Source organism: Mus caroli, chromosome 4 (genome assembly GCF_900094665.2).
Source record: "Mus caroli chromosome 4, CAROLI_EIJ_v1.1, whole genome shotgun sequence".
Classification (NCBI taxonomy): domain Eukaryota; kingdom Metazoa; phylum Chordata; class Mammalia; order Rodentia; family Muridae; genus Mus; species Mus caroli.
In genome coordinates this window covers 85,913,318-85,938,120 of record NC_034573.1, presented here as the reverse complement: position 1 = coordinate 85,938,120, position 24,803 = coordinate 85,913,318, and positions in this window count along the sequence as shown.

The window sequence follows — 24,803 nt, the reverse complement described above, 5'->3', positions numbered from 1 at the left end:
ATGGTGCTGCTCAACTGGCGGTTAGCATGCAGAAAAATGCAAATTGATCCATTCTTATCTCCTTGTACAAAGCTCAAGTCCAAATGGATCAAGGACCCCCACATAAAACCAGATATACTGAATCTCATGGATAAAAAAGTGGGGAAGAGCCTCAAACATATTGGCACAAGGGAAAATTTCCTGAACAGAACACCAGTGGTTCAGGCTCTAAGATCAACAATTGACAAATGGGACCTCATTAAATTGAAAAGTCTCAGTGAGGCAAAGGACACTGTCAATAGGACAAAGGGGAAAGTTACCGATTGGTAAAAGGAAACCTACATCCAAAAGAGGGCTAATATCCATAATATACAAGAACTCAAGAAGGTAGACTCCAAAGAATCAAATAAGTCTATTAAAAAATGGAGTATAGAGCTTAACAGAGAAATCTCAACTGAGAGATCTTGAATGGTTGAGAAACACTTAAAGAAATGTTCAACATCCTTAGTCATCAGGGAAATGCAAATCAAACAACTCTGAGATTCCACCTTATCTCAGTCAGAATGGCAATGATCAAAAACTCAGGTGAGAGCAGTTGCTGGCAAGAATGTGGAGAAAGAGGAACAGTTCTCCATTGCTGGTGGGATTTAAAACTGGTAAAACCACTCTGAAAATAAATCTGGCAGTTCCTCAGAAAATTATAAATAGTTCTAACTCAAGTCCCAGCTATACCACTCCTAGGCATATACTCAAAAGATTCTCCAACATATAAAAAGGAAACATGCTCCACTATGTTCATAGCAGCCATATTTATAATAGCCAGAAGCTGGAAACAACCTTGATGTCCCTCAACAGAAGAGTGGACTCATAATCGAGCATTACTCAGCTATTAAAAACAATGACTTCATGAATCTTGCAGGCAAATGGAATGAACTAGAAAACATCATCCTGAGTGATGTAACCAGTCACAGAAGCACATTCATGGTATGTACTCACTAATAAGTGGATATTAGCCCAAAAGCTCAGAATAGCCATGATACAATTCACAGACCATGTGAAGCTTAAAAAGAAGGAAGACTAATGTGTGGCTGCTTCAATCCTACTTAGGAGGTGGATCAAAGCAATCTTGGGAGGTAGAGAGAAAAAGGAACCTGAGAGGGAGAGAGGAGGGGAGAGAATAAGCAGGGGAGGATCAGGTATGGGAAGAGACAGGAGAGAAGTCCAAAGGGTCAGAGGAATGAATAGAAATATGTAGCAGTGAGGGCAGGGAATGGGGGAACCACTAGAATGTCCCAGATACCTGGGAAGTGAGAGCTTCCCAAGAACCAACAGGGAGAGTATTAGCTGAAATACCCAACAGAGGGCAGATAGAACTTGAATAGAATACCTCCAGTAGATAGACATGGCCCCCAGTTGAGGGATGGGGCCACCCACTGATCTCAAAATATTAACCCAGAATTTTTCCTATGTAAAGGAAACACAAGGACTAAAAATGGAGCAGAGACTGAAAGAAAGGCCATTCAGAGACCACCCCACTTTGGGATCCACACCATCTGTAGACGCCAAATCCAGCACTATTGTTGATGCCAAGAAGTGCTCCCAGATAGGAGCCTAGCTGGATGTCCTCTGAGAGGCTTTGCCAGCATCTGACTAAGACAGATGCAGATAGTTACAGCCAACCATTGGACTGAACCTGGGGACACCAATGGAAGAATTTGGAGGACTGAAGGAGCTGAAGGGGATTGCAACACCGTAGGAAGGACAGCAACATCAATTAACTGGGCCCATTCCTCGCAGAGCTAGCACGGACTAAACCACCAATGAAAGAGTACACATGGATGGGTCCATGGCTCCAGCTGCATATGTAGCAAAGGATGGCTTTATCTGACATCAATGGGAGGGGAGGCCTTTGGACCTGTAGAGGTTTGTTGCCCCAGCGTTGGAGGATGCTAGAGGGATGAGAAAGGAGTGTGTGGGTGGGTGGAAGAGCACCCTCTTATAGGCAAGGAAGAGGGGGGATGGGATGGGATGGGGGATTGGTAGAGGTAAACCAGGAGTGGGGATAACATTTGAAATATAAATAAGTAAAATAACCAATTAATATAAAAACAGAAAAGAAAAGAAAAGAAAAGAAAGAAAAGAAAAAGAAAAGAAAAGAAAAGAAAAGAAAAAGAAAGTGTTTAAATGGATTTTCTTCTGTAAATCAATCATGCTGCCTTATGGAAGCATTAGAGTCTCTCTGGGATAGAGAAGATGGACACACGTCCTGGAGTAAGTGGAGCTCCTGCAAAACCATGAGGAATGTTTCCACATTTGGTTACCAAGCTTCTGCAAAATCGTGGATCTGGGCTGAAAGGATCTGGGAACTCTTACAGGGTAATGGCCCTGAAGCCAGCGAGAGCCTTCCCTTAAGGAGTAGCCCTGGAGATCCGAGCAGGAGTGTGTAATCCAGGTGACACTTAGTTTCTCTGTTCAGGAACTGCAAGAAGCTGAGTAAAGTCACAGCTGAAATGTTTACCATGCTCCAGTTTTCTCCCTTGCATCAGTTTTGAAGTTAACTATCAGCATCAGTCATTCCCAGGATTAAACCTTGTTGCTCAGGGTATCCTTCCTCACTGAAATGCAACCATTCCCCTTTCCCTACAAACCAGAAAACAGTGATAGCAACTCTGATTCTCTCTATGGGCCTCTCAGTTCCTGTCTTCACTTTTGACATCTGCAGTACAGTCTTCCTGGATTTACTAGTATACTAGCATATATTCTGTTTTAGGTTGTGATATGTTTGACTCTAAAACAAAGTATCAGACTTTGAGACCCTGCCTAGACAAACTGAGATCTGCCAGGTAAGGTCCAATTGGACTGGCAAGTCACATATGTGTTCAAGATGAATTTCCTAGTAGGCAATTCCTTTACTTAACCTCAAATGTTAAGTAAAGACAAAAGCATGAGGTAAAAGAAAAGATGTCTGGGAGGTTTACTAGAAATTTTCAATTGATTTCACTAGGGCAGGGCAGATATTGAAGAGCTGGTCAGGAGGACAAGAAGTCTATTTGGGTATTCTTCAGTGGATGAATAGAAAGCTGCTTCCAACCAGAGATCCATCCATAATATAATCCAATCTGAAGGCACAGACAGAGCAGGATGGGAAAGACAATTTGGTAAGAGCAAAATCCCAATTATATGATGGGTTTATGATCCTCATGATTTAAGAGGAAACTTTAGAAAATGCCTGTAAAGACAAAATTTGCAAAAGGGAAAATGAGAAGAGGAAAATCTTTAAAGAAAGTTTGAAGACATTATCAGTTGATTTCCTTGATTATAGATGAAGATACTTAATTCCATTTTGAAGTAAGGAAACGGAAAAAAAGGCTGGCTGGCAAGCTCAACAATAACACTTCAGCTTTCCTTAGTGACATTTTGGTGATTTTAATTGGTGGAGAATGAGATGGAGTCTTGCTGTGTACCCCTGGCTGACCTTGTATGCCTGATGCTCCTGCCACAGCCTTCCAGATTCTGGGATGGCAACTGTATATCACTATTGTCTTCTAACGACATTTAATTTTTACCCCAAGAGTTTTTATATCATTCAGGTGATGAGGGCTTACTCTTGTATGCTCCAAAGATAAAATAGTAACAGACTTGAATTTACTTCATAGATTTCATTTTAATGGTTCCATTAGAGGGAATGTTACAATCAATATAATACAAATGAAGAAAATGAAATGTAAAATGAGATATATAATATATAAGAGAAAAGATATTTTGTAGTTTTGGGAATCAAATCCCAAGCCTTTCCAGTACTTGGTAAATGTTTTAGCACTGACCCAGAAATCTAGCTAGAGATATATATTTGAGAAAGTGGAAGAACACAGTATATTAAAGAACAATTTAAGCTAGGATGTGTGTAAAACTTAATAATGGATTTATAGAAATTTCTGGCTTTGGTAATGACATCACATCATTTTCTAGACAGTTATTTTTGCTAAGTAACTTGGATATGAGCAGCTGATGCTCTTCTCTAAAATGGAGAATTCATCTTTGTTGTAAAGTAACCTGTTGAAGGACCCCTAACCTCCCCAACCCCATCCCTATTTAAGAATTTTGTCTCTATCACTCCTTGGTGGACTTTATAATTTCACTGCAATCTTTTTATTTTGGCATTCAATATACAGTGTCCCCAACGTATCTGTACATAGCATGTAACTGAAAGTTAATTGACATATTTTTTTTATCTTTCATTTTTCCCTTCTTTGAACAAAAAGCTTATTTTATGGTCAAATCAATTAGAAATATTTGAATATGAAACTTATATCACTGACATGAACATAAAAGATGTTATGAGGATATACACTGATTCTATTGCAGATGCTTAGAGGACAGGAATTAGATTTGAACTCTAATGAATATCTTGTTAACTATGAGCTGGCAATACTTTTTATCAGTTTAAGAATGTGGATTGAGGCTGATCCATTTATAAGTGTGGTTTTCATCTGATGATTTATGTGATTTTTGCCGTTGTTTACCTTCTTAGAGTACTTTGTTTATAAAAATATTTTTATTCATGTGTACATGTATTTTTATGTTCCTCATGCAACCAATTTTCAAACACTTATAAATAAATCTAAGACTTGTATTGGGTTTTGGAGAAAAGTTGTTCAACTCATTTATTTTATCAACAAATAAGCTTAAGACGATCTGTAGTGACAGGTGTATTGTATATTTGTAACTCTAAAAACCAACCTGGTAAACAACTTTGTGTCAAAAAATACAATTTCACATAAGCTATAATTGCTGCTCATACTTTACAGAGCTGTTTGTAATGCAGGGTCTTTCCTCCTCCGGGTTTTCACCATAATCTAGTTATTTGCTTACCACTTAATGGGGTTTAAGGTCACTTCTTCAGTTTCTGTCTTTTCTCTTTGATTTACATTTCTTTTAATTCAGGTCAACCCTTTTTCTATATCCTAGTTATATTACATACTTTACTATTGCTGTGACAGCATACCATTACCAAAGGAAATAGAGGATAAAGAATTTACATGGTTCCAGTTTCTGAAAAGAGTAGGTAATATCATAGAAAGCATGACAGCAGGCAGCTGAAGCAGAAAGCTAGGACATCATATATTCAACCACAAATACAAAGCAGAGAGTGTAAATTAGAAGTAGGGTGAAGGATGAACGAACCCTCAAAACTCGTTCCCACGACATACTTCCTCCAACAGGCTTTTAACTTCTAAAACATCCTCAGTTTCTCCAAATAAGGCCCCAACCACAGATGAAGTATTAAAATATGTGAGCCAATTGGGAACATTTCTCATCAAACCACCACATTCTACCCCACAGTTTCATGCTCACACCATTATGTAAGATGCATTTAGTTTAACTTTGAAAATTCCCATACTCTTTTGCAGTTGCAACACTGCTTAAAAATTCAAAGTCTTTTCTGAGACTCACAGCAATCTCTAAACTGTGATTCCTTCCAAAAGTCAAAAGTCAAATTACTTAAGACAGGACCAATTATGGGTTAGACATGTGGCTGTAGAGTAGCAGCCCCATCCCTCATTTGATGCCCTGTCTTCCTTCTGGACATGAGCTCTATAAGTTCCCTCTCCCTACTGTCAGGCATTAAATCTACAGTCTCTGGTCCCTTTGAGTCCTGGGAGTGTCTTACCTCCCAGGTCTCTGGTGCATTCCTGAGGGTCCCCCCCAACCTCCTATTTTCTGAGGTTGCCTGTTTCCATTCTTTCTGCTGGCCCTCAGGGCTTCAGTCCTTTTCCCTCTCCAATATCAATATCATGTTCCCCTTTCTACGCTGCTCCCCCCCCCCCCAGCATTCTGAGGAAAAGAAGGTCCAGCCACAGTCCCAAAGCAGTATCCGGCTCAAGGGGAGGTCCCAAGGCCTGACATTTATACTGAGGCTATGGAACACACACAAAAAGGGACTTGTCATGACTGCCCTCCAAAAGACCCAACAAGCAGCTGAAAGAGTAAGAGGCAGATATTTGTGCCCAACCAATGGACAGAAGCAGCTGACACCTGTTGCTGAATTAGGGAAGGCAGAAAGAAGCTGAGGAGAATGGTGATCCTGTAGGAGGACCAGCAGTCTCAATTAATCTGGACCCCTGAGATCTCTCAAACCCTGGACCACCAAACAGACAGCATACACCAGCTGATAGGAGGCCCCCAACACACATACAGTAGAGGACTCCCAGGGAGTTTAGAGGTCAGGTGGGGTGGGTAGGAAGTGTGGGGTGTGGAACAGACGGAGGGGAGATGAGGGGGTGAGGAATTGAATAAAAAAATAAATTAGTTTTTTAAAAAGTCAAATTGCATACTTGTAACATATAGTGTTACAGAATTTACATATTATCATTCTAAAAAGAAGGAATGGGGATCTAAGAGGAATCTTTTAGATTTCTTTTTGGAATCTGGTCCAAAGAAAGACAACTCAGCATGACAAACCCTGAAGCTCCAAGTCCTGTGTTGGAGACACTTTGATGGGCACAGATACCTCTCTCCTCCAATTTTGCTTCTTGTAACATACACCACATCTTGTGGTATTGCATGGCAGATGTCTCAGAACTCTGTTATCTCCAATATTTTGGGGTCTTCATAGAGGAAGGGTCTGTAATGGCAGTGGCAGCATGTACCACAGAGCTGCAACAGGAAGCAGAGGAATCCCATCTTCAGCATTATTATGTGGTTTGTTGCTTTGGGCCTTGACTTCCTTGAAAAGGTTCACTATGGGCTGGGCAATGGTGGTGCATGCCTTTAATGCCATCACTTGGGAGGCAGATTTCTGAGTTGGAGGCCAGCCTGGTCTACAAAGTGAGTTCCAGGACAGCCAAGGCTACACAGAGAAACCCTGATCAATTCCCACCATAACTTGATACTTCCTAGAAATGACTATACCTTTTTTTTCTACTTAATGTCAGGTTAATCAGAATAAATACTTTTGACCTGGGCATAGTAATAGACATCTAATAATTCCAACACTTAGAAGGTAGAAGCATGAAGATCAAAGTTCAAGGCTATCCTTAGCTACATCTTATTCTTAAAATTATCATGAACTGCAAGACATTCTGTCTTAGCACACACACAAACACAATAATACTTATGTTACCAAATATTTTATTTATTTTTATTATGTGATCATGATTTTTGAGATTTATTCATTTATATTTATTTTATGCCAATATGAATGCTGGTATGCACCATGTATAGGCAGCACCCTCCTAGTCCAGAGAATGTCAGGTTGCCTGTATCTTGAGTTGTGGTTGATTGTAAGCTGTCTAACAAGGGACCTGGAACCTGAATTCAGGTCCTCTACAAGAACACCACTGACTTTGGATAGTGAAAACTTTCTCCTAATTAAATTAAATAATTGGGATAAAAATTTCATCTAAAGTGACTTTAAGCTTAGAATCTACCAGTAAATATAAGTAAAAGTGCTACTGCAATACTAATATAGTAATGGTTATACCCAAAAGATAGATACCTCTAGCCTAATACATGTGCTTTCACAGAGAAGAAAGGCCAGCTGGTAGTGTGTCTCTTGAAACTAAAGCATCCCAGAATCAAGTAGAGGATATTGAGGGTGTGGACACTGAAAATTACCTCCTGATTTAGTTTCATTTATGTCAGGTGAAACAACTTATTCAATTTATGCTGAGGTATACTTTGAGTTCCAGGCAATCACAGACTACAGGATGACAGCCTGTCTCAAAGAAACAGACAAATGAGCCATTATTATATGAATTGGAAAAAAATGTCAGTCTATTGGTACATTGACAACTATGTTGGTTTATTGTTGTTTTGTTTTATCACATCTTTTCTATGGACTTTAAATATTTAATCATTTGAAAATATGAAAACCCTAAATATTAATTTAGTTTAGCCCATTAGGTCAGACAATATAAGAAGACTAAAAATGAGATGCTGAAAGTTGTTTGGCTATTTTGCTGATAGAAATTTTGAACACACATCCACTCACGATGTTGGATACATCGTGATACTAATGATTGCTTGTTGTTTAAAATTCAGTCTCTGTGCATAAGCTATTGTTAATCTGATAGACCTAATCTTCAGTGTCACAAAATCCACAGATCTGATTTGATAAAGGCTAACCTTTAAGTATTACAGCCCTCTAGACAATAGCACCAAATTTGACTGGAGTAAAATTGCATTTACCTGTGACTTTTGTATTTCTGCAGAGGCATCAAAACGTTTTAGATGGATCCACTGACTCTGATTTCATTTGTCTAAGTAGATAAATCTTTGGTATTGAACTTGCCTCTGCTGGCATGACAGTACTTCTCCTGGATCTAATTTACAGTCCCCCTCCCACTTCTGAGGAGAACAAAAGTTTAAACAGAAAAACTCTGAAGGTAATAAGGGTCATTTTGTTATAATAAACACTTGGAAACAAAGGGTTTATTTTCACAAAATATACCCCTGGACACCTGACTTCCTCCTTTCTCTGATGCATTGAGAAGAAATAATATTTTATGTGGAACCACAGTAGTAACAGTTTGCGCATTTGTTCCATTTTTTCTGACAAATAAAAACATCTGTTAGTATTTTGCTTACAGTAAAGTCAGATAAAGCAATTTCCCACAAAAGGATTGAGTATTGGTCATCTTTCCTGTTGATGGAACCATGATAGAATTATTGATTGTGCTTATTGTTTCTGCTTCAAATAATCTTTTAACTGAACACTGGAAGGATTTATTCATAAGCTTGTCAGTAACTGGAGACAGCCACTGTTTCACTGGAGTTTGTTTGGGTCTTGGGTGTGTTTTTCTCAAGGTTTATAAACCTCTAAGGTTATAAGAAATTAGGAAAATATGCATTCAAGTAAATAAAGTAGCATAACTAATAGCTAATAGATGTTCCCAAACAATGGGTCAGAATAAACATTGTTCCTGTTTTGCATATGAATTGGTTAAATGTAAATGAATGTTCCTAAGGCAATTAAAGACTGTCCTAAGTAGGTTAAACATCCTTCATAGTTTTCCCAAATTGCTTACTTCACAATGTCTTCTCTAAGGATGCAAATGTAATACTCATAGAGCAATGGAGCTGTGACTCAGGGCTCCTGAGCATATGCTCACAGTGAGATCCTGGGCTTTGAATGGATCTCTCTCTCTCTCTCTCTCTCTCTCTCTCTCTCTCTCTCTCTCTCTCTCTCTCTCTNTATGCTCACAGTGAGATCCTGGGCTTTGAATGGATCTCTCTCTCTCTCTCTCTCTCTCTCTCTCTCTCTCTCTCTCTCTCTCTCTCTCTCTGTGTCTGTCTCTCGCTCACTCATTTCTGTCACCTCTCTCCAAAATGAAATCATTCCTTAAGTAGTATCTCTGAGTGATTTATTTTATAGTTTTATTTACTTTGTGTTTATTCTTCTTCATCTTGACTGCAGTTCCTCTCCCTACTCTCTCCCTAGTCTCTAGTCTCTTTCCCCACGGACTGTTCTTCACCTCTCCTCAGAAAAGAGCAGGCCTTTCAACGACATTAACCAAATATGGCATAACAAGCTACAATAAGACCAGATACATTCTCTCATCAAGATGGAAAAGGCAACCCAGTAGGCAGTAAAGGGTCCCACAAGTAGATATAAGAGTCACAGACAGCTACCATTCCCACTTTTAGGAATCTCAGAAGAACACCAAGGTACAGAGCCATAACATATATGCAGAGGACCTAGTGCAGACCCCCAAGACTCCCTGATCTCTGTAGCCTACTTGAGTCCTGATAAGTTAATTCTATGGGCTTGTTCCTTGTAGTATCTCCAAGTGATTTTAAAGCACAGGTGACTTTATTTGAGTGGAATTTTGGAAAACATATCTTTCCACATAAAATACAAATTATAGCCAGAACTATTCTCATGGAAGTATGCCTTGAGTAGTCCTCACAGAGAGGTACCATAGAGCATGTCTGTATATAGAATGTATGCCAACACAGGTACATTCTTAAACAATCAGAGAAAAATTAATAGACACAAATTAAACAACCGAGAGAGTGTGTTCAATATCATTTCAGTTAAGGGCTAAGACCTTAGAGTTAGAAAAAAATAAAGAGTGAACTAGGTTACTCTTCAGAAAGATGAAGAATACTAATCACAGTGGCACATTCATTGGAAAGTACTACAGGACAGGGAGAGCCAGTTGCTCACTGTGAGTATAGCATTTGTGCTAGTTGGTGAATATAAACTTTAGATTCCTAAAGTCACACAGATGAGAGGGTCAGGATACTATCATGGTGATGATAGTTTTAAAGGATTTGCCCTGGTCCTTAAAACATACATACTGGGTTATAGAAAATCTATATCTGTGACTGGTAAAGGAAGGCTTTATCATAGTCATTTTAATTTTAATTTTATTCATTTTTTTGAAACAAGGTATTTTTATATGGTTCTAGCTGACAAAGAACTCACAATGCTCCATCCTTTACTTCCCTAGAGTTGGGATTATAGGTATGTGCACAAAATTATATATTTTCTAAAGTAAAAGTATTCAAAGGGGAGCCAAGAATTAGAGAAATACATGTCAGGGAATATTAAGGTCACATGGATCACACTCCTTCATTTTCTGCACATCCTTGCTGTTCTCAAACACTCCTTCCAGGGATAAGTGCCTAATGGTTTCTTCACTTTTGCTGATTTTTTTCCTTTTATTTTTATCATACATGCCTGAGTATCTTCATATAACTTTAGTGTTTCAGAAAAAATTTAGATTCTAGGAATATGAAGTCTTATATCTATTCTTGCCCATGTCAATTATAATTTGATCTCTTGGTACATCTAGTTGTTGTATGTTCTATTACAATAAAGGCTCTTATATTTATGCCAAAAATATATTTGCCTTACATCCAAGTTGTGATTCCTAGGGGGGACCATAACTTTACATTTCATGATGCTTGTTTAAAAATTCCTCTGTCATAAAACCAGATTAATATATTTTCAGTTACTGTTTCTTCCTTTTGATTTAAGGATTCTGTAATGGCTCTGTGTTCATCTTTTTAGTCTGCACACCAAAACTTATTCTATAGAGTCATGTGAGGCTGTATTTGAAATTATCACCTTCCTAAGTAAATGCATGTACTCAGTCCTGCCTGGCATAGGGGCCCACCTTGCAAGAAGAACTTTACATAGTTCACACAGAGGAGGACAGTATCATTCTCTTGGAAAATCTGTTGTCAAAGCAAATATTTAGAAAGAGGGAAAGAGACCCTTACCTCTAAGTATAGCTGCAAGTGAGGCATATTATACAACCAAAGCTTATGCATGCAATGAGGGAAATGTGAGAATTTAGGATGTGCATTTCTAAACTTCACTATCTTGATGAAATGCAGCTTTTGACCCAGTGGGTCTACATGGGCCTAAGGTGACATATGTAAAATATTTGGGCAAATTTTCTCTACTGCAGACCTCCACACTCCTGGCTACCTATGCTCAGTTATTTGTCTACGTGACATCACTGCTCAGGTTTGGAGGTCATTCACTTCCCCTCTACTCTATTTCAGTCTCTAGTTAGCTGATCGTTGCTTTCTCAGACCAGTGAGATGTACACCTTCCTTTCATTCTGTGTCACAGCTGCACTTTCTCTTCTAGTCAAGATCCAGGCATTCTCCTTCCTCCCTCTAAAGATAAACCTGCTGGCCTACTCTCATGGACAAGCCTATCCTATACTTTGTCTCTAGTACCCAACTCCATGATCATGGACCCAGGATAGCCTTGAAAGTTCATTCTGTCTCATGATAGACATATCCCATGCTGATTATAAGTTGTCTATGAAAACTGACCTTAGAAAATGTGTACATGTTTTTACTGACTTTTTGAGATATAAGTCTTCTGCAGCTCTGGAACCAGATTCTCAAGGTCATGGGCATCCTCTCTTTGAGGTTATCATTAAGAAGGTCACATCACCAGTCACTGCAGCAACTTACAACTCTAACTTCCATAAGTGACAATTGGCAAATGGAGACATCCCAGCTGCTACTCCTGTGAGCACTGTTCAGCCTTGTCCATTTTACTTCAGATATCACACTGTCCTTGTTTGTAGTGCGATGGATGACAAAGGGGATTCTGAGAACAGTGCTAATGGAAAAACACAAAGAAAAAGCAGACACGGGAAGGAAAGGCAGAGATTTAATACATTGAATATTCTGATTTGTTAATACATACACAAAAATTTTTACATACTGTTAAATATTTTTTCAATGACATCAAAACTTTTGAGATTCACTTTTCTGAAACTGATTTGCTTTACAGTTGCAACATGTACAAAAATCTCACTGGACTCTAGAAACTTCCCTAGATTATTCTCTTTTGAGGATGAGAAGGGACTGTGTGGGGAACTGTGGTTTAGCATCTTCAGCCTTTCAGTCTAATGCTTTTGCTTGTAGAGTGCTTTTTCTTGATAAGAGAGATGATAATGCTTCTGTAATCTTGGGTTTTAGCTGCCTGTCTTTACATGAAACTGGCACTGACCAATGTGATAGTTACAGCTGCACATATATTTTTAATACTTAAAATGTGCTACATTGCAATGGGTTTAAATGTAACATGAACTAGATTCTGAAGACTAATACAAAAATAATATCTAACATATTTTATTCATAATTAAAAATTTGTTACACATTAAATCTATACAATTTTAGAGGTATTAAGGCATGAATTTAATTGTCAACTTTTATTTTTAATATGGCAACTGACAATTTTACATGATTGTGATTCATAGATATCTATACTTGAAGTCTGTGATTGAGACTGCTGGTCCTCCTACAAGATCTCCCTCTCCTCAGCTTCTTTCAGCCTTCCCTAATTCAACAACAGGGTCAGCTGCTTCTGTCCTTTGGTTGGGTGAAAATATTGCATCTTACTCTTTCAGCTGCTTCTTGGGTCTTTCAGAGGACAGTCATCATAGATCCCTTTTAGTGAGTGCTTCATAGCCTCAGTAATAGTGTCAGGACATGGGACCCCAGGATAGCCTTGAGCTGGATCCCTTTTTGGGCCTGTCATAAGACCTTCTTTTCCTCAGGCTGCAATCCATTTCCATCCCAGTAATTCTTTCAGAAAGGAAAAATTATGGGTCAGAGATGTGATTGTGGGATGGCAACCCTGTCCCTTACTTGATGTCCTGTCTTCCTGCTGGAGGTGGTCTCTATAAGTTCCTTCTCCCTACTGTCAGGCATTTCATCTATGATCCCTGGTCCCTTCCTTTGAGTCCTGGGAGTATCTCACCTCCCAGGTTTTTGGTGTATTCTCAGTATTCCCTCAACCTCCTATTTCCTCAGGTTGCCTGTTTCCATTCTTTATGCTGGCCCTCAGGTTTTCAGTCCTTTTCCCTCACCCAATACCAGATCAGGTTTCCCTTCCCCTCACCACTTCCCCCCTACCCTGTCCAATTTCCTTCCCAGGTCCTTCCCTCCATCCTTACTTGTGAACTTGTGATTGTTTTCTTCTCTTTCCCAAGTGGGACTGAGACATCTTCACTTGGGCACTTCAGCTTGTTGAGCTTTTTTAATTCTGTGGACTGTATCTTTGGTATTCTGTACTTCTTTTATTATTTTTTTTTTGCTAATATCCACTTATTAGTGAGTACATACCATACATGTCCTTTAGGGTCTGAGTTACCTCACTCAGGATATTTTCTAGTTCCATCCATTTGCCTGCAAAACTCAGGATATCCTCATTCTTAATAGCTAATTAGTATTCCATTGTGTAAACGAACCACATTTTCTGCATCCATTCTTCTGTCGTGGGACATTTGGTTGTTTCCAACTTCTGGCTATCACATTTAAAGCTGTTTTGAACATAATGGAACACGTGCCCTTGTGGCATGGTGGGACATCTTTTGGATATATTCCCAAGGCAGTCTCAATTAATCTGGACCCCTGAGATCTCTCAAACACTGGACGACCAAACAGGCAGCATACACCAGCTGAGGCCCTCAATACACATAGAGTAGAGGACTTCCAGGTCTGTGTTCATTCAGAGATGGTGCACCTAACCCTCAAGAGACTGAAGGCTCTAGGGAGTTTAGAGGTCAGGTGAGGTGGGGGTGGGGGCATCCACGTCGAGACAGGGTGGGGTTGAGAGAAAGTGTGGGATGTGGAGCAGACGGAGGATGGATGGGGAAGTGGGGAATGGAATATGGAGTGTAAAAAATTAATTAAAAATAAAATAAAATAAAATAAGTCTGTGATTAACCCATTGATTAAAATGAAGATCCTTCTTGTGCCAAAGAGACTAGAATGTAGTGGTGAAGGCTCTATGTTTGTTGTTGTTGTTGTTTTATTTGGTTTTTGTTTTTGTTTTGTTTGTTTGTTTGTTTTTGAGGAAGAAGGTACTCTACAAACTATGAAAAGAGAAACATGAACACAAACCCAGTCACAAAATACTTCAACTATATCTGTTCTGCCTTCAAGATGTGTGAGAGCAATGGTCTCTCAGAATGTTTGAGAGTGGCCAACAAATGTTTGGTTTTAACTCTAGGCTTATGTATGACAGAGGCCATGTCCTACCCAGCCTGGATGGCTAGGAAGCAGAAATTAGATAGCCCAGAGACTAGGGGGAATTGCAGCATGCCTGGACAAAAAATAATCAATGACATGTTTTCTAATAATATCCTGCTATCCCCATAGTTTGGCGCCTTGTCAAGCATGCATTAAAGAGGCTTCCTCCTGCAGCAGATGGACAAGGGCAGAGACCCACAGTCAGACATCAATCAGAAAGTATACATTGAAACTCTCCATCAGGTATCAGCCTTCAGAGATCTGGGAACCCCACAGGAGAGGAGGAGGAAAGCTTAAAGAAGTCCAAGGGGATGGGGGACACCAGAAGAACACGGGCTACTAAATCACTAAGCAGTTGGCTCACAGAGACTGAACAAGCAAGCTCAGGGGCTGCATGGGTCTGCACCAGGTCCTCTGCATTCATGTTATGCCTGTGAGCTTCATGTGCTTATAAGACTCATAACAGTGTGAGCAAGTATATGTCTGCATCTTTTGCCTGCTCTTGAGACTCTTTTCCTCCTATTGGATATTTTGTCTAGCTTCAATATGAGGGCATTTGCTTCCCTTCTTGTATCTTATTTTGTCCTGTCTGGCTGTCCTTTCTTGGAGCCCTGCTGTTTTCTGAACACATCTGGATAAGAGGGGAGATAAGGGGTGCTAGGAGATGGGGAGAGACTTGGAACTCTGGTTGGGATGTGTTCTATGAGAGAAGAATCTATTTTCAATTTTAAAAAGCACATAATTATGAAAAATAAAGATCCTTATATTTTAGCACTTAGATAATTTTCTTAATAATTTAATTATATTTTTCCACAGAAATATTGAATGCATAAAGCTATATTGCCTTGATTATTTTCTGTTCCTTTTCTGGTTTGGTGTATAGCTCTAGCTACATCTGACACCTCAAAGGGAAATATGAACTGTGGACTCCCTGTTCCAACCTTTGCCTTGACTTTTCCAGACCAACAAGGGATAACATACTAGCAGTGCCCAGAAACCTCTAGCAGAGACAGGCAGAAAACACTATGACATAGGTCCATCAAATGCAGTTTCACATGATTTTGTTTTATTGTGTTAAAGGATAATCAACTAATTTTATTTATTAACTGTGTTTATTAATAACATATGTATTCCCTTCCTATCCACTTATCTTTCCTAATAGTTGACAGCATGGAGTGGCTTCAAGGAGTACTACCTCTGATGAGGGAAATACTTTACATGTAAATCATGTTTAGAGTTGCTTGCACTCAGTGAATTGAAAGAAGACACACTTTTATTTGACTCCATTCGTGTTTTTAAATCCTCTCAATTCTGTCCAATCAGTGTCTCCTTGATTGTGTGCATTCAGGTGTATTCTGCCCACTCCATAACTTTGGCCCTTTTCTTGCTCTCTGTCATGATTCATGTCTCTGCCTATATCCATGTTGGGAAAATGTGATGGCTAGTGTTAATTATTATCTTGACAGGTTTTAGAATCACCTAGAAAGAAAACTCAGCCACAGACAACTTTAATTAGGCTGGCCTGTGGGCAAGCTTGTGAGGAATTGTTGTTGTTTTTTGTTTTTGTTTTGTTTTTACAGTTTGGTTGACTGAGGACCCTCCTACAATGCAGGTAGAACCACTACACAGACTGAAAGTTAACCTAGCATTTCTTGTTTTCTGCTTCTGCTGTGCCTTCTCTGAAATGGTGGACAGTAACTGGGAACTCTGAGACAGAGAAGCCCCTTCTTCCCTAAACTGCTTTTGCCAGTTTATCATCCCAACAAGAAAAGAGAAACCAGGCTACCATTGATGATGGCCTTTTTCTTTGTGTCATAAGTTACTTTTATCTCTCTAGGTCTTTTTTTTTATGAATCTGTGTCATATTTCAAATAAAATAATACTGCTTTAAATAAAGAAATCATATATAATATTTTCCAAATATCAAGATTGAGGACTGATATTTTGTTTTGTAGTTTTCAATTAAAATAAGCAACTTTATTTTATATTTTACAATGTGCCAGTGTGGTCAATTTATTAACAAAGACTCCAGAGACAGGATAAAAGCAGGTTTCTTCCCCATATATGTTCTGTATGCATCCCCTATTCAGTAATGTAAAGGTTATATTCATGAAAATTTTGTTTTTATATGACCTTTAAAATATACTATATATGAAGTCTAACCACTAAAGGCTAAAGTATTAGAAAATTTCTTTACCTATGTTTTATAAGTTTCAAATTTTTATTTAAGTTTCTTCTTTAAAACACAAATTTCTTGTTATTTCAGTGTATGAATATGTAAATGTATGTATGCACAGGCATATAAGCACATACCTTGCCATAGTCTGTGCTACACATGTTGGTATATATATTAATTCATCTATGTATATAGACATAGACTTTGGAGTACTAATAATTTTGAGGTGGGATGCAATATCTTATCAGAAGTGTTTAAAAACTGTCCATTGGATTATACACAATGCCACAATGCAATCATGTTACTCTGTTTGCCTTTGGCAAATCTCTGCATTTTAAACTTTAGTGCTTGCTGTATGTCCTTTTTGCCTTGAGTTCTAACATGTTGTTATTTCATGGTCACATCTGTCATCAGCTCGATAAATTCCTCATGTATTTAGAATTAACCAATCTCCTTACATTTGAGGGAAATGCTGTTACCCTGTAGCTTAGACATCCTTCTGGTCTGGGAACTTCCTAGGGGCTGCTGCTCTACCTTCAGATTCCATTTTGTACCTAATACTGTCCTATTGGTCTCCAAACTCTGAGTAAGATATTTGTTCAGATCTCAGATCTAAACTGTCTTCTGGAATCTACTATGTCTCGGTTTAACCTCTATTTTCCTAGCTTTAGATTATGAGTGATCTTTAAAATAAAGCCTCACTGGATAGCCCAAGAAGGCTTTTAACTCACAATCCTCCTGCCTCAGTCTTCCACACACTGAACTTTCAGTGGCACACCAACAGGCCCAGCTTAGCCTGGGTCTTTTCTTGTATTTTTATTATTTCTCTCTCTAGAGATTTCCTTTCTATGTACATGAATCCTCTTGTCTCTTTTCAGGTGAGGCTTTTACATTTTTCTCTCTTTTAAACCATAGTGGATTAGGTTCTACTAGATTAAACTGCCTTAGGAAAAAAGACTTACTCTCTATTCTCTGAAATTTGAGTCCCAATTATTTAAAAGCATACCATTATTGGAATGCAAGTATAATTATTGTTAATAATAGTAATAACAAAAAATAATAGTAATTTCTTACCCTAAAGAGTAATGTACTCATAAAGACCTCAGAATATCCTGTCATAGATCGACTGATAGAGTTCCCTTATAAAACATTTGAACTTGAACAGAAACTTATCAAATAGAACTACTTAAGAAAACGTGAAAAGCCAGGAAAAAAAATCTCTGCTTTGAAGAGAGTTCAAAGTCCTGATGGAGGTGATGTGATGATTCTAATTGCTAGATGACATTCTGCTACTTCACAGGCTGGCTGCTGAGGGCTTTTGATGTATTCTCCAATCAAAGAAATAAAAATATCTACAAAACTTTCATTAATTGAATTAGGAAACAGACATGGGCAGTTAATTTTATTTAAAAATAATAGTATTTTTAAGAAGGTAAAATGACTTTATCTTTTAAAGGGAATAAATTAAACTATACATCAATCAATGTAACTACTGTACCTTTCTCTAAACACTAATTCTTTTCAAATTGTTTTATCTGAAAAAAAATCTTAAAATCCCCCAAAGGGAACTCATTAGCATTATATGAAATTTAAGAAAGTTCTAAACTTTATTAGGCATGAAAAATCATAACATGTATTTATCATGTGTAGAGCTTTATAAAATGATTGTGTTGTAAGAGAAGCTTACATGGTGGGGAGTAATGAAATGGCTCAGGTGGTAAGGAAAGTTGCAACTCTTCTTAAGAGCCACAGTTCAATTCCCTGTATTCAGGTTGCTCACAGCCTCCTGGTATTGCATCTCCAGGGATATAAAATACTCTTCCTGCCTCCAGGAACATGTACTTGGCACATACTCAAGACAAGTGCACACACAGAGGTAAAACTTCTCTTTAAAACACTTCTCCTTGTCTTTGTATCTACAGCAAAATGTTTTGCCAATTTAATGTCATTGTGCTATGTTGCTAGCTTAGAGTGATCAAATATACGTTGTTCTTTGGGTCACTGATATTCTGTGCTCTCATGTAAGGTCTGTGTTTTTAGTTACTTGTAGTTTGTAGTTTGACTTTTCTACTTTGTGGGTCCTTCTTTTTTCCTACCATTTATTGCCCTGCCCCCTGGTTCACCCCCTAATATTAGGTAAGAGGCAAAGAAAGCTAGTGGGATAGAGATCCCTAAATCTAATTTCTTTCAGTTTGTTCCTTCTTTGCTTGAAGCTCATCTTGGCTTCTTGGTGGACCTTTATTTTTCCCACCCTTTATCCACCCCCTCCAGGTTTCAGCTCTCCCCCATCACTAGATGAGAGAGAGATCGAGAGTGCTGAATCTAATTTCTTTTCATGTTTTCTTTGAGCATGACTACAGAGGAACCAGAGCAATTCCCCTGAACAAGCACCAGCCATCAACCCTGCCTCTTGAGGCCTTAACATTTATATAGCCTCTGAAAAATTCCCAGAGTTCCAAACATCACACGATATCAGAAACTAGCTGCAGCTGGCCAAACCATGCCTCTGCCAGTGCAGGAGACAAATCATAGTCAGCTGCTATGGACAGTCCAAAGCAGCCCCATTTCCCCACACCTGGGATTAAGACGATGTAATGTTTCTGTGTTGTTTTTAAAGAAACCAAAGTTCCAAAATTGTCACTACATTTGCCTTGACTAATACTGTGACATAGAAATGTGATTTTTTTTTTTTTTTACATCTCATGGTGGAAATCAATCTGTTTAGCATACGTAGAAGACCCTATTTCATGTTTAGTCAGTATTCTGATGATAAAAGTTACTTGAGAGGTGGAGATGATTAGTGGAGATCTAAATGAGAAAGAATTGGCAATGAAAGGTGCAGATATTGGAGAGGAGTAAGGTATCTCACCTCAGTACATAGCAACGGCCCTAGTTTATGCCCATGGCAATAACTTTTCATTTGGCTCTGTTTTACATGTAATACCATCTTCAGACAATCTAGATGCATACTGATGAAATTTGTCTTTTTAGGCCCCAGACCTTCATTTCCTAATGCTGAAATATTTCTTTAATATAAAATTAGTAATGCATTATGCATCAAGACTGGAAATTGTGTTTGGTTTCTTACAAACCTGAAGTATGTTGCTGTTCACATTTTAGAAACTCTGCAAGGTCAAGACAGTGTAGTTGCAATAGTCGTGTCCTTTCTCACTGTTTTTACTGCCTAAGAGTTGCAGCGTTGCTACTGTGGCTCTGGCCAGCATATGAATCCACACAGGGAAAAAGAAAGTTAAAGAGAAGATAGGGACAGAGGATTTTGCTTTGATCTTGTTCAGAAATGGGTCCATGAACTGTTTGCACTACAGAAACCCGTGGGAAAAGAGTGGTTTGTTTTTATGCTATGTTATATGAACTTTTACTGAAAAGAAATGAACAAATGTCTTCACATCACAGATAAGGAACCTATAATGCAAACAACGATACAATTCCATTCAAGTTCAGTTTTGGGAAACAATGAATTCAGATTAGGATTAGTTACAGGAGTGTCTATGAGCAGTTATTTAGAGGAGTGTGGACAATCTATGAGCAGCCATTTGAAGGAAAAATCTGTACTCTAGCGATTGTTAGATGTTTAGACATCCTTGGATGGGATATAACCTGGTGAGCCTGCTCCTAGCTCCATTGAATTGTTTATAATGAGGGGCTAAATGAGACCTCTCTTCTAATACCTGATTATGGCCTATATATCCTTTGGGAAGGTGGAGTTCTATGATCCTCTCCCATCTTCCATGACGGAAAGTTATTTGGCCCAATCTTCTAGAGGTCTCCTGGGAGTGATCATAGCTGCTGACTGTTCAAGGCAATATCATGCCCTGATGACAGTTGTCTACAATATTCAGTCTTGGGTGTAGATGAACTAGTTTCTACAATGTAGAGAATTAAAGAAAATCGAGATTTGATAGTCAGTGAACCTGGGTGTCATGTCAACTGAATTATGGCAGAATAACTTCAACAGTCATATCTTCCTTTCTGAATGACACTACTTATTGCCTTAAAAGGACTGATTTAGACAGACCAATTTCTAGTTAAGATGGTGCCTTTATCTAAAAAGAAACAACTTACTTTATTTGGAAGAAGATATTTATATTTGAAGACATGTTTTTGCACAGAATGTGAGACATCCAGAATAGGGCTATGAAACCTACTAGGAAATACAGAGTATGGACCTGAACAAAATGTTAATTTTAGGCCTTAGTGGCTGGAACAGATAAATAGAACTCAGGGAATTGAGTAACATGTTTTATGACTTTGTGGTTGAAAAGTGGGATGTTTTTAAATCTGACAGATCATAATCATAAATTCAGCTACTTTGTACTTGTTATGTACTAAATTCCCCATTACCCAAGTCTCAGGGATAATTGAAGAAGAAGAGGATGGAAAAGGTGTAGGAGTTTGGGGATCAAGGGGTTTTCTGTGAGACAGTGTCTCCTAGTAATGTCAGATGCTACACCCATAATTTCTCACCAACACTGCTGCCTTAAACATAAGCTGAGCAAGAACAAGATATGTATGCCAAAGTGGACAATGGAAAGACCACGAGGCCTCTATGCTATGCAAAGAACAACAGTCAAGTAAGAAGTGTTGAGGCTGGAAAAAAAATAATCTTCCCAGTGAAGAAGAAAATTGGTTACCCAAAACCAAATGGTCAGCCCTGAAAGGATGCATACAAGTAACATTATATAGACTCAGCAGGTTGTATTTGGAAAAAAATACATGTATATACATATATGCAAGCAATTAATGAAAAAAGATGTCATGAATTTGAAAGAGAGCAAGGAAGAATATGTGATGGGAGGCTGGAGAATAGAATAGGAAGAGAGATATAATATAATTACAATATCTTAGAATAAAAGAAAAACTGCTTTCCAAATATTAGTACATTCTCCGTAATCTTTTCAGAAGGATGAAAGTTAGATGCACTCTCTATCACATGGAATCAAGGAGAAAAGCATGGGCTTCAGAGATAGAGGAGCACAAGTTTGAATTTAAGTCCCCTAAGCCAACTAAATATCTAAAAGATGATCTAGCTCCTCTAGTGTATCAAGTGTAAAATATAATGCTTCTTGGTATCACTGCTATAAATACTATAAAATAAACATAAATATTTTAAAGACTGCAATCCATTACTGGGACCACAGTTCAATATCAAGGTCCTTCTATATCACACAGGTGAGGAGTGATTGGTACAGAAAGTAAAATTCACCACATTGGGTTTATTTTTAACAATAGTCACTAGAGGCATTCATATGAGTCCATATTGAACTTTTATCATTGTTTTTTTTTTCTTTGAAATCTCTATGCATTTATACAATGCATATGAACCATATGCATACTAAACCAGATATCCTTGAAGTTCCTAGCTTTCAGCCTCAGTTCTCCCTTCCCATGACAACGAATAGGGATTAAGTAGAAGAAGCATTGCCCCTATTTCATGTATGTAGGACACCAAAATATGCTGAGTTCTGTTTTCAAGAGCTTACCTACTCTTGCATAAATGTGTTTCATATATTTTTAAAACATTGTGCTCATCCTTTTTGTATCAATATTTTCTTGGTGTCTACAATGAAACTTTATGAAATGGATTATTAAAATCTTCGTAAAATTTGCCTGGGAGGTATGCTCCTAATGCAAGAATAATTAAAGTGACAGTTAAGAGCAAATTATGTTAGCCAGGAATGCACAGTGCATTCATTGTCATTCTCATCTCTCTATTTTGCAAAAAGAAAGTGATGCAGCTTAATTTTTCATCAAGGAGTGTCCTCCCAGGAGGCATTATGGGGGAGTGGAGTGTGATATGTGTGGCAGCATTTACAAAGCAATGTCATACCTACCATATGCTTTCCTATTGAATACACACACACACACACACACACACACAAAGACTGTGGACATTGAGATGGATCAGCTGGTAAGGGAACTTGCTGCCAAGGCTGATAACCTAAGTTCCATCTCTGAAACCTACAGAGTGGGTGGAAAGAACCAACTTCTACACACAGTCTTCTGATTTCTACATGCCATTCTCAGCATCCCACAACATGAAGTAAATCCCACCCCAGCCCCATTTTTAAAAGAATTGATGAAGTTCACATTTACTGCTGCTTTGAAGTAACTTGAAAAGCAATCGTATTGCCTGGACTAATAGAAACCCAAGCTGTTCATTATGTGAACTAGTTTTCTGGCACTCTCCCTTGGAATACCTCCCATGCACTGGAGTTCTTTGTTACTTTTCTTTAATAAATCTATGTTTGGTGTGATCAAAACATAAACAAACAAAAAATAAAACAAAAACTAATTTTCCTTTTTCCTTTGACTAAGACAGCTTTAAATTTAGTCTCATCGAAATTATAGAGCATAGCTCTGCTTACAGTTCTCACAAAACTTCTAAAAATGTATTTGTCTTATATTCCCAGGAAAGTTTTTTTTAATTACTAAAGAAATTTAGAAAGAGAAAGCATTGTTCTTCTTCAGAACAGATTGTGAATGTATTTTTACCAGAAGCCTGCATCTTCTAATGTAAACATTCCAATGGGAACATATTGAAATGATGAAGGTCAGTCCTGTATGTGGGCAGATGTTGTTTAATAACAGGCTTTAGTCATTTGTATGTTCAGAGACTGGGTATAGTTTCTGTGTGACTAAAAGCCTTGCTTTTTCTGGCTTGGACATGTTCTCATGCTGCCATGCCTGCTTGTGTAGTGTGACCATGATGACCACGATGAGCGCCAACACCAATGACTGATCACTCTGTACCAGGCATTGTTCCTTTTTCAGTTTACAGTCCTTTCTGGAATTTCCACACTTTCATAAGGTTGATAAAACCATTCTCCCCAGATTTCCCTGAAAAAAAAATGAAACAAAAAGAAAAAGTGTACATTTTCCTTCAGGGAGCTGGTGACTCTGACCTTCAAACTCTTCACTATTAAAATATGTGAAATATGAACATTTTCAGAAAAAGTAGTCCTAAATCTTTTATCACTCTCTCCCCAAAGAACATCAACATTTATGTTTGTTATTTTGTATATCCTACCTCCTTGTGCACGTGCATCTGTCTGTGTGTCTGTGTGCATCTCTGTGTGTGTGTGTGTATGTGTGTACATGTGTGCAAGTCAAAGAAAAATTCTTGAGAGTTAATTTCCTCCCTCTACCATACGGGAATTAACTCTGATTTGTCAATTGTGATGGTAAATGCTTTATTTCCTAAGCCATCCTTCCAAACTATAACATTAAAAGTTTGAGAAATGCTACTTGATTAAAAAGCTGGAGAAAACTATTTTCCAGATTATCGTTATTGCTTTACACATTAGTTTGAACCTGTATGAAAATACACTTGCCACTTTGACAGTTTCAAAGCCTTAGCATATAAAACAGGTAACATACATGAATATGGATGTAATGGGTACGGAGGGCATGAGGAAGTTTTCTACCCCTGGTTGCCTCACTGTCCACAGTATCAATTGTGAATAATGAGGTGAATTTATCTGGAGGAAGAAAACAGACCTAGACAATTACTTCACAAGAAAATTGCTATAAAGAAGGACTAAGCAAGAACATGTGGAGGCTGCATAGAATTAGGCAGGTTTAATAGTAAAATCAGCTGTATGTGCTTTAAACCTACAATTTCCTTGTCTTCAAAGCATCTCCATGATTGCTCCTTTTAGACAGCTTAGACAATGGAAGGAAAAAAATGTAAAAATGTAGACTTTTGTGGATTCTTTCAAAAGGGAAAATATACTTGGTAGGAAAGTATGAAGTTTCTCTTTTATTTTAGAAAATACTTATTTTCTAAACATCATTGAATGTCATGTTGGATTAGATTTGAGAATTTGTTATAAGATGTGTTAGGTTTAGAAATTATTGCTTATAAAATAGAATATAGTCACAGCTTTTTCTCTAGATAAAACTGATGGGAAAATACTCAAGTCCAATCAACACTTTTCTCAGAATAACAAATGTGGAGAATATTTAATTTTACAGATGGCCATGAGCACAAACCAGTATAGTCTCTCTCTATATATATATTCTTCTAGTTCTGTGACTTGAATCCATAGAATACATGGTTTGTAGCCAATTTCCTTCTTTCTTTTTTTTTTTAGTTCAAAAATAGATATAGATA